At 41.4% G+C, this 11,511-nt stretch overlaps 1 pseudogene; it reads left to right on the top strand.

Moving 5' to 3' along the window:
* Positions 1-10,083: 10,083 nt before the first annotated feature.
* Positions 10,084-11,000, top strand: LOC110580618 (annotated as a pseudogene).
* Positions 11,001-11,511: the final 511 nt, after the last annotated feature.

Below are 11,511 nucleotides of genomic sequence, written 5' to 3'. Positions count from 1 at the left end.
CGGGCTCCCTGCTCCGCAGGAAGCCTGCTTCTTCCTCTCCCATTCCCTCTGCTTGTGTTCCCTCTCTAGCTGTGTCTCTGTCAAATAAATAAATAAAATCTTAAAAAAAAAAAAAAAAGATAATTTACTAAAAATGTACCAACCTGGACTTTTTTATCCTAATTTAGACCCTCTCTTCTGTTTGTCCAATGGCCATGTTGAACATTGTTCAAGCCCTGTGATGCTAGAAAATAGGAAGTGTTGAGAAATTCTCCCACATTTTGTGTTTCAGGAAATGGCTTACTGCACAGACCATCCCTCCCCATATGACTGAGAGGAGACTCAAAGAAGCCCCTCATTGTTTATCTGTGATAAGGCCAGACACAGACCATCCAAATCTCCATTCATTGCTTCACAAATGATTAGCTTAACTACTTGGTCCCCACTGTTTAATCAGAACAAAATGATTATTAACAAAACATTGATTAAGATTCTTTCCCCAGATCCCTGATTTTGACCCATCCTCATCCTGAGCCATCATATAGTACTTCTCAAAGGCCTCTTTCAAAAATAGACTCAATCCTGGTAAAACATGCTCTGATCTACTATCCAATCATGCCATTTTTCTCATCCCCCTTTCCCACACTCAGTTCATCTAGCCCTGTTCAGTTCCCTCTAGAAAAGAAAACCCATTTTTTTCCTAACCCTTCAGACATCTGCAGAGCTTATTTCAGTGTTCTCCCTAATGCAACAGTCCTGCCCCCACCCCATTTCAAGAGTCCCTTCCTCCTCCATTCAATAATGCTTTTGAATATCTCCCCTTACTAAGTCTGGATGTGCTTACTGGACACCAGATACTCTGACTTTGGTCTAAAAGATTTAGAGCCATCTTTGACTTATTGCATCAACTGTAATTTCTATTTAACAAAATTCTATCTCACTCTGTTTCTCCAGAATGTGTTTACCTTCACCTTACCATTCTCCACAAGAATTAGATAATATTACCACAACACATAGAGCCATAGAACAGGGAACCAGCCACTCTAACTAAAGAGTGTAACCATTTTACCCACTGCTCAACATTGCTGGATTTCTCCGTAAATGGTTTTCCCTAAATCTCCTCTTCTTGTGATCTACATGTCTAAATATAAAATATTAAGAAAAGAACCACAACCATTTTCTAGCCTGTCTAATAAGAAATCCAGAGAAGAGAAAGCAGGTAGGATAAGCTACCTTAGGCTGGGATCTGGGAAATAGGTAAAGGGAGAAGGACTCAGATATATGTTAAAACATCATTTAAATGGATGACCATTAAAAAAATAAAATAAAATAAAATAAATAAATGGATGACCATTAAGGGCTGCCTGGATGGCTCAGTCAGTTAAGCGTCTGCCTTCAGCTCAGGTCATGATCGTGAGGTCCTGGGATGGGGCCCCGAGTCAGGCTCCCTGCTCAGCGGAGAATCCGCTTCTCCCTATCCCTCTGCCTCTTCCTCGGCTTGTGCTCTCTCTCTCAAATGAATAAATAAAATAAATAAATGGATGACCATTAAGTCTATACTAAATAAAAAAGAAAATTGGAAGGAAAAGATAGGAGGATTTGAGAGTATGAAATTCCAGTTGAAGAAGGAAACTAAGAAAATAATTTTGAGGATTTCTTGGAGGGAGATAAACCAAGATGGTGACATAGGAGGCTCCAGAACTCCCTACCTCTTATGGACACATCAAATATACAGCTACACACCAGGCAATTACCTCTGAAAGAAATCCAGAAACTCGCTGAATGACTCCTCCACAGTGGGCAAACAAGAAAATATATCCAAAAGGGTAGGAGAGGCGGAGATACATTCTCACTATAAACTCCAACCCTGGCCCCAGGTTTTATGGCTGCTCCCCAAGGGATGGGCTCCCAGACTGCCTAGCTCTGATAGTTAATAGGGTTTTCATTCATGAGACCCCCAAGGGCTGTAGCAAAATAAGGAGTTCTTAACTGGTTATCTCCTCAGGGCTCAACTAAGAAGGAACAGACAATAATGCCCACCTCCCAGCCTTTCCCTGAAAGAGATCCATCTGCATACTTTTTTCCCCCACATTTTTATTTAAATTCTAGCTAGTTAACATATAGTGTAAGATTGGTTTCAGGAGTAGAATTTAGTGATTCATCAATTACATACAACACCCAGTGCTCAACCCAAGAGCCCTCCTTAATATCCATCACACATTTAGTCTGTTCCCTGCCCACCTCCCCTCCAGCAACCCTCAGTTTTTTCTCTGTAATTAAGAGTCTCTTATGGTTTGGGATGCCTGGGTGGCTCAGGCCGTTAAGCGTCTGCCTTTGGCTCAGGTCATGATCCCAGGGTCCCGGGATCGAGTCCCGCGTCGCGCTCCTTGAACAGCGGGGAGTTGTCTTCTCCCTCTGCCTGCAGTTCCCTCTGCTTGTGCTCTCTCTCTATATATCTCTCTCTCACAGACAAATAAATAAAACCCTTTAAAAAAAAAGTCTCTCATGGTTTGTCTCCCTCTCTTTTCTCTCCCCTTCCCCTATGTTCATCTGTTTTTTTTTTCTTAAATTCCACACATAAGTGAAATTATATGGTATTTGTATTTCTCTGACTGACTTACTTCGCCTAACATAATATACTCTAGCTCTGTCCATGTCATTGTAACTGGCAAGATTTCATTCTTTTTGATGGCTGGGTAATATTCCATTGTACATATTCCATCTGCGTACTTTAAATGTTACTGCTTAAGGGTCAGGCTTCTAATTTAGCATGAATCAGGGGTCTGTCTCTGATCCTCTCAGGGAATGAAGCAACCAAGGGACACCTCCCTAGCCATCTCCCTGTAGCACACTACAAGACACCAGTATCTCCCCGAAAGGAGCCTGCGATACCTCAGTGCCACAGCTTTTGCAGCTGCTGCCAAGAGATGGGTCTCCATATCAGCTGGTCTGGAAGCCACAGGACTGTAGCAAACAAAGAAGCAGCTCCTAACTGGCACAGGTACACTCCCCTCTCTCCCTCCCCGCCACCCCCTGCTATATACCCTGGCCCAGGGCAGAAGAAGTAGCAAGAGTGGCCTTCCCCCAGTTTCTCCAGGGAAGGGACTTAACTACACACTTTCTCAGCAGCTGCCTAAGGATCTGACTTCCAATTAGTCTGCATTGAGCTGAATGCAATCTTCCCCTTCGGGACACTCAGGGCCTTAGCATATCCTCAACTACTGTGAACCACTAAGAACAAAGAATATGGTTTGGACAATTACAAAGTTTGAGAGACAACCCGGAGCTCGGGCCAGTCTGACTGCTGAGGTTCATTTACTACAGAAGATCACTCTGTCAAGATTGAGAAAGGGAAATGCCTGAGCGTAAAGCACAGAGGAAATATATACATATATATGGTGAGAGAGAGAGATAATCCAACCTTAAACAAGAAGGAAATCCTGTCATTTGTGACAACATGGATAAACCTGTAGGATTCACAAAAACAAACAAAAACCCCACAGAACATAATTAGCATTATGCTAATTGAAATAAGCCAGACAGAAAGAGACAAATACTGTATGGTACCGCTTTTATGTAGACTCTAAAAGAAAAAAAGAAAAAGTCAGACTCATAGAAACAAAGAGTAGAAAAATGGCTGCCAAGGGCTGGGGGTGGGGGCAAGGAAAACAGGGAGAGAGGTGATTAAAGGATACAAATTTTCAGCTATAACATAAGAAGATCTTATGTATGATATGGTTACTGCATTATAACACTGCATCGTGTAACTGGAATTTACTGAGAGTAGAACTTAAATGTTCTCATCAACAAGTAAAAAGGGTAACTATATGAAGTGAAGGGTATGTTAACTAGATGGGGGAAACCCTTTCGCAATGTATGCACATATCAAACCATCATTCTGCCCACTTTACCTATCTTACAATTTTATTTGTCAATTATATCTCAATAAAGCTGCAAGAAAGATGATTATTTTGATAATCCAGGTAACAGACATCAAGTAAGGTTCTAATTAAGTTATTATAATCCATAAGGTTGCAAGACAGATATGAGAACTGATAAGGCAGCGGAGTTGAGAGAACTTTTTCACAAGTTCACCCTTGTTCAGGTGTATAAAGGGAAGACCTGAAATGATTTTATATCTCACGTTTTTGTAACTAAGCCCAAAGATACAAGGTAGTGCAATCTATTAAATGGATGTTGAGGGGTGCCTGGGTGGCCCAGATGGTTAAGCGTCTGCCTTTGGCTCAGGTCATGATCCCAGGGTCCTGGGATTGAGCCCCTCATCGGGCTCCCTGCTCAGAGAGGAGCCTGCTTCTCCCTCTCTGCCTCTCCCTCTCCTCATGCTCTCTCTCTCTCTCTGTATCTCTGTGTCTCAAATGAATAAATAAAATCTTTTTTTTTTTTAAAGATTTTATTTATTTATTTGAGAGAGAGAGAGTGAGACAGACAGCACATGAGAGGGGGGAGGGTCAGAGGGAGAAGCAGACTCCCTGCTGAGCAGGGAGCCCTACGTGGGACTCGATCCAGGGACTCCAGGATCATGACCTGAGCCGAAGGCAGTCGCCCAACCAACCGAGCCACCCAGGTGCCCTCAAATGAATAAATAAAATCTTTAAAAAAAAATGGATGTTGAAGAAAAGGGACACACTTTGGATAATTGGTAATGTGCTCAGTTTTAAATATACTTAATTTAAGGTGCTTGTTGGATAACTAGTCTAAAAGGAAGTTTCATATATGATTCAGAGAAGCAGTTAAGGCTGGAGCTTTAGGTATATTATTTATCGGCATATATAAAGTTATAATATAGAAATTAGTTTAAAATTCTGAGAGTGGATAAGTGAAAGATTCGATTGAAAAGTTACGTGTGATGTCTCACTAGGACTGATAAATAATCTCCTTAATTATCTTGCCTATTGTTGAAGTCTGTTAAATTAACTCCAAGTCAGCAAATATATTATGCAGCCACTCTGTGCCAGATACCATTCTAGATTTTCAGGATACAATAGTAAAAAATATAGACTCACTGCCTTTCCTTTAAGAAACTAGAATTACTGGAGAACAGATCTTTATAGCCATGATTAATGGTTTCCTAACATCTAGAATATTATTATTCCAACTCCTATACTGGGTATTTAATTATTTCCATGACTTGGATGAAAGCTTATTTACCTCCAGTAGGCATATACCTCTTCTTTGCTCAGTGCGGTATGACCCTTCTTCTGGCTACAGCGCATGTTTTATTTAAGATCTCTCTTTCCCCAGCCCTCAATGCAGATGTTTACCTGGTGAGGAGAGGGAGTAACTGACCACACCTGTAGTTCCCAGTGGGCTGGTGACTGAAAGCTGACCCATCTGAGCCTTTTATATCAGAAACCATAGTGCAGACAGGGACAACTGGCATTCATCCCACCATCCAGAGCTAAAAGGGCTTCTGGAGAAGTATGGTAATCCTCGGAAAAAATCATTTCCCTTTTATAAGTGCTGCTGCTAGGGGTTAGACTGTAGGCTGAAGCTGCTGGAAGCTAAGTATACAATATAAAGAATCGGCTTGAGAGTAAAGCAGAGAGGAAATTAGCATCAACACAGAGAGACTACTGTGGCTCCACAGTATTTTTTTACTGAATCCAGCTTTACCTGAAACCAACTTTGTTTCTTTGATATTTCTAAGTAGCTTGGAATAGGGATTTTGTTACTTAAGCAAAATGTTCCACCCTATTTGTTTCACAGATTTAGAAATACAGGTTATAAAATCAGATGTCATAGGATTTAACTTCTCCTATTATTAAATGAAGTTAAGTAAGTTATTTAGCCTTTCTATGCTGAAGTATCCTTATCTGTAAAATAGTGATGATAAAAGTGCCAACATCCTAAGGTTGGTATGGGGACTAAAGGAGATAACGGGTCCTTTCATCAATAGTTGGCAGAAAAGCAAAGCAAAATAGGACAATGACCATTATTATTGCTGTTCACATGTTGTAACCTTTAGCTCAAAGGGAAAAACTCAGTTTCTGAGAGTTACTTTGTACATGCCTGTCTCAATGCCTTTATTATGCTTAACCTTGCATTATTTCAAGTAACAAATATTTATTATGCTTTTAGGTAATATGCAAACATGATGCATATTACCAAGCATACACAGATAAAAATACGTGATTCTTGCTTTTGACATGTTCAAACCAAGTTGAAATGCAGAATAAAACATAATTAATAGTATTTCTCTAAGTGTATGTGCGCATGTGAACATACAAATGCTACGACAACAGAGACGTGAAATAACAGAATACAGAAATGAAGCAGAAGGAAAAAATGGACGAAGCATTGAAGGAAGAGGATTGGGTGGATAGGGAGGTTTGTTTGGATTTGGCCTGAAATAATTATGCCGTAAACTGGTTGTTAAACTTGTATTTCTAACAATTATGCAGACAGAAACCTATTGCCACATTAGGAAAGAGGAGAAAGGTGACTGTGAGGAATTTGTGGTAATGTAGAAATGCCGAATTTCCCAACTGCTGTTCTGCAGCACTTGTCTAATCCCCACCACCCCATGACTGTACATAATGAGCTCCATACCATAAAATGGTGAATTTTTACCTTCTCTGCATCCTCATAATTTAGATTGTTCTATTAGTCAAAAGTCCTAAGGCCACAGACAGATGCAATGGAAGAGTGGGAAAAATTCATACATTTGCTAATAGAAGCCGTGCCTCTCCAGCCGCAACATCCAGAGACTGCTGTCTGGAGCTTTCTAGACTTGCAATTGTCAGTTTCTATTGCTGAAATATTCTCCCTTAGATATCTGAGATGCTCACTCTCACTCTCTCTCTCTTTTAAAATATCTTCTTCTGAGAGATGATGTCTGTCTTCATGTTATCCAAAGTGCCCCACCTACCAATGCTTGACCCTTTATCCCATTTTATTTTCTTCTAGAATTGTTCTCATAATCTCATATATTTATTTCGTCCCTCCTAATGTGTAAGATAATTAAGCAGGCTCCACACCCAGCTCTATATTACAACCCTGAGATCAGTACCTGAAATCAAGAGTTGGATACTTAACTGATGGAGCCACCCAGGTGCCCCTCCATGGAATATTTTAGAAAGATATAAAGAGGGGGGGGGTGCCTGGGTGGCTCAGTCGTTAAGCGTCTGCCTTCGGCTCAGGTCATGATCCCAGGGTCCTGGGATCGAGCCCCACATCGGGCTCCCTGCACTGCGGGAAGCCTGCTTCTCCCTCTCCCACTCCCCCTGCTTGTGTTCCTTCTCTCGCTGTCTCTCTCTGTCAAATAGATAAATCTTAAAAAAAAAAAAAAAAGATATAAAGAGGGGTACCTCTGTGGCACAGGCGGTTAAGCGTCTGACTCTTGGTTTCAGCTCAGAGTGTGAGTTCAGGGTCATGAGGTTGAGTGCCCTGTCAGACTCTGTGCCCAGTGTGAAGTCTGCTGGAGAGTCTCTCTCCCCTCCCCCTCCCACTTGTGCTCTCTCTCTCTCTCTTTCTAAAATAAACAAATCTTTAAAAAAGACATAAAGAAAACCATAAATATTATAAACCTACGAGGCTATTCCATTTTCAGATTTCTTTTCATTATATGACTATTACAGATATTTTATGATAATTCAAGAAACAGGAGAGGAAATAGAAATTATAGGGAAAAACCCCCAGCATTTTCTGTTAAAACTCTATAAATACAAATCACAAGGATTAGATTTGTTTAAAGTAAAACTGTACCACCTAATAATTCAAGTCAGCTTCTTTCTGGGATCATGTGCTTTTTTATTCATCAAATATTCATTCACCACACATATACTGAGCACTTAAAATGTGCCAGGAACTATTATTACAGATGTTGTCTGATTCAGACAACAAAACAAAGATCTTGTTTTCGTGAATCTCCATTTGTAACTGGAGAATATAGACTCATACACAACATATGGAAAGATGCATACACAGTCAAATCAATAAAATATGTACTCTCCTGGTACTGAGTCTGTGGAGGGTATAAAGCAGGGAACACAGCAGAGAATAACCGGACAGTGGAGAATGGGCAGCTTTAATTTTAACAATTAAATAGAATGGTTAGAGAAAGTCTTCTTTGAGGTGACATTTGTTTAAAGACCTGAAGGAAGTAATCAGTGAACCGCACTCCGTCTGCAGCAAAAGCAGGCCCTGCAGTAATGAGCCTGAAGCAGTTCTGTGCCTACCTCGTTGGAAAGAGCAGAGTGGGATGGGGGTGGAGAAGATGGTGCTTTGGTTAGAAAGGAAACAGGAGATGAATAATTTAGGGCTCTGCAGGCCAATGTGAGGCCTTTGGCCTTTATCCTGAATCTGATAGAAGGAATTTGAGTATTCTGAGCAGAGGAGTATCATGCCCTTACTTTTGTCTCTGGATCACTCTAGCTGCCAGTAAGGACCCAAGAGACCAGTCAGAAGTTTTAAGGTGCAAACTATTCTCAAACCATCATCAGTCTGTAAAAGTGGGGAAATTTCAAAAAACAAAAACAACAACAACAAAAACAAAACCCTTCTCATTACTATATATATGGAGAACAGTGAGTACCTCAGAAAGCTTTCCGTAAGTACTAAGCAGCTGGGGAAAAAAAAAAAAAAAAAATTCCCAGGAAGAAAGCTCCAGGCTGCCTCTTTCATCGCTGCCTTCTTTCACTATATAAAACTTCACACACGTTCTCCTTGAGTGGGTGTAAAACACACGTACTTCTTTCTCTCCATTGTATTCACCTTTTTGTTTAAGGAAGTGGAAGTGTTAAGCTTCAGTTATTCTCTGTTCATCTGTTAAAGCTTTGTGCATTACGCATAATCCATACTTTGTATCATACATCAAAACAATTAATGTACAGTACAGAATTTATAGAGTTGAACATAAAAAGAACTTTATCTCCACTTGACGTACAATGTATGCAAAATTTCCATTTGAATTAATGGAAGTCATCCATGGGCTTTGTGAAGAGATTATTTTCAAGAGCTTTTAGAAGATTTATCAGAATATGTGTATAGCTCAATTTTTCTATATGTCTGTTGACTTTATTGTTTAATTGGTTTATAAGAGTGCTTAAAATTGACCTGATCAGAAAACTCTTTTTATTTCAATATAAAAGAGTGTCTTCAGATTCTGAAGAATGTTCTGAAGACACAATATCTGTACAAATAATTACTAAATGTCGTACTTTTACAAAAATAACTTAACCTCTATTCTTGTGATTTTCCCCCCTCATCATCCACTTAGTGCTCACAGTCCTCAAATATTTACACTCTTTAATACTGTTCAATTTCAATGCCCTCCTTCTAATGCCCGCCCATTTGGATGGCCATCTACACACAGGGAACCTTACTTAGTAGGTACTGTGAGACACTTAAAAAAAAAAAAGAAAAAGAGAATACCCACCCTAACAGAATTTGCACTCAGTTATTTTAATTCAAATCTGGGTATAGTACCTATTATATTCAAAGTATGGGCTTACAAATTTTTCTACAACAGATAATCACAGAACTGGGACTGAAGAAAGAATGAGTTCAATAATTAGGATGTGCTCAGTCATTCCCCACCCTAAAGATAACCTACCCTACTGATATTCTGTTTGAAATAGTTTTGTTTTGTTTTTAAACAATCACAAGCACCTTTGCATTCATAATTCTGAAAATAACTTTGAATAAACCCTTTTTTTTTTTCATCTTTAACACACTTTTGTAGTGCTTATTATATACCAGGTACTATTCTAAGAGTTTTACATATATCCACTCATTAAATACTTGTAACAATTTTCTGAGGTAGGTACTATCTTGATACCATTTTACTGATGAGTATTTTCTACAGCACATTCTCCACACAGGAAGCAAGCCACTCAGAGTATATGCCTCCCCTGCTTTAAACTCTCCAACAACTTCCCAAACCAACTAAAAGAAAATCCAAACTCCTTACTATGGTCTGTAAAATATTACATAATCTGCTCTCTGCCTGATTCTCTGTACATTTCTTTTACTATGCCCTTTAATTGCTAAACTCTGGCTACATTGGCTTTCTTTCTGTACCTATGCACATCAATCTCATTCTCCCCTTGGGGTTTCTGTACTTACTATTTGCTCTTCCTGTAATGTCGTCCTCACATTGTTGTCTTGGCTGCGGCGGCAGCTCCGGAGGTCCTTTGGGAATGCTGCTGCAAGGACTTGAGCTTGACCCACTTGATCTGTGAGCGCCAGCGCCGAGGTGACCTGCCCTGGCTTCCAAACCCTGATTTTAAAAGCCGGGCCTTCCCATTCCCAGGTGTGATGCTGATAAGGAGGCCTTCGTGACCCGGAAGAATGAAGCCAAGATGGTGCAGCTGATGGACCTGACGGACCTTGAGCCCTGGAAGCTCCCACAGTCTGCATGGAGGAAGCAGGACCACCTTCCCAAAGGCAGTTTTTGGAAATAGAAGCTAAAGACTGCCGGCTTCAGAGGCCTCCTCGGCTTCAGCCGAGGGGCGGTGGGGCTCCTGGAGGATTTCCAGGCCCGTGCAGCAGTGGAACCAGGACCACTGCCCTGAGCGGGGTTCGGCCCTTGCCCCCACCTGGCTGATGACGGCTGGCTGTGCGGGGAGCTGCTGGTGAATTTCAACCTCCTGCGTGGACCAGGCCGTCCAAGCCTGGGAGGCACCCGCAGCCTACTGTTCCACCTAGCTGCGTCTGCTTTCCCCGAGGCCTGGGTGGAAAGTCCGTCCGGTTCCTGGGCGCCCGCGAGCCTCGCGCACCAGTGGGAGCTTGCCGTCCACCTAACACGTGGAGGCCTGCGCATGCGCACCACCTTCAGGGAGTTGCCGCCCAGTTCTGTCCTGGTGGGAGGTGGCAAGAACCCCGGGCAGGAACTGCGACAAATTTCTCTCCAGGGAGACCCGTGTGAGCCGCCCCTCTGGGGACGGGAGCTGGCACTGGGCCTGTCCACCGGCACCGGCTCCAGAGTTGATCATTCGCCCACCCCTATTGAAGGAGAAAAGCTCAGAGCAAGAATCTCTTTTCAGCTCCTTAAGTTTTAAGAGGTGTCTCCACACCCTGATGCCTCTGTGGTGTGCGCTCTGCCCGAGAGCTGGTTTTGAGGGCATGTGCCTAGATCCGTACACTTTGACCTGCTGCATGACCACTTGTTTGGGTTACTTAATTTGTCACAGTTTGAGGGCAGTGGGATAATTTGAGTTTAAAATTATGGATACCACTTAAAACAACAAGAACAACAACACACTATCCAATAAAAGGTCTAATCTGCAGAGAAGTCGTTTGTTTACATAATCTAAGTACACTTCTCCAATTATTAGTCACTTTTTATTTCATTCTCCTACATAAAATACTTCAACGTCCTTTACAAACTAATGGAATATTTCTCATTCCAGTGCTTGTTTCCATAATTGTAGCTGTCTCCCCCACTGTAGTGTTTTTAACTTTAAGAGCAGCGATCTTGTTTATTTTATCCCACAAAATCCCCCTGGTATGAGAGCATCCAGCGTAGTAGGATCTTGGTAAGTAACTGCTGAATGACTGAGTGGACATATA

Source organism: Neomonachus schauinslandi, chromosome 4, assembly GCF_002201575.2.
Source record: "Neomonachus schauinslandi chromosome 4, ASM220157v2, whole genome shotgun sequence".
In the NCBI taxonomy this organism is placed as follows: domain Eukaryota; kingdom Metazoa; phylum Chordata; class Mammalia; order Carnivora; family Phocidae; genus Neomonachus; species Neomonachus schauinslandi.
This window is presented reverse-complemented; position numbering and strand designations above follow the sequence as displayed.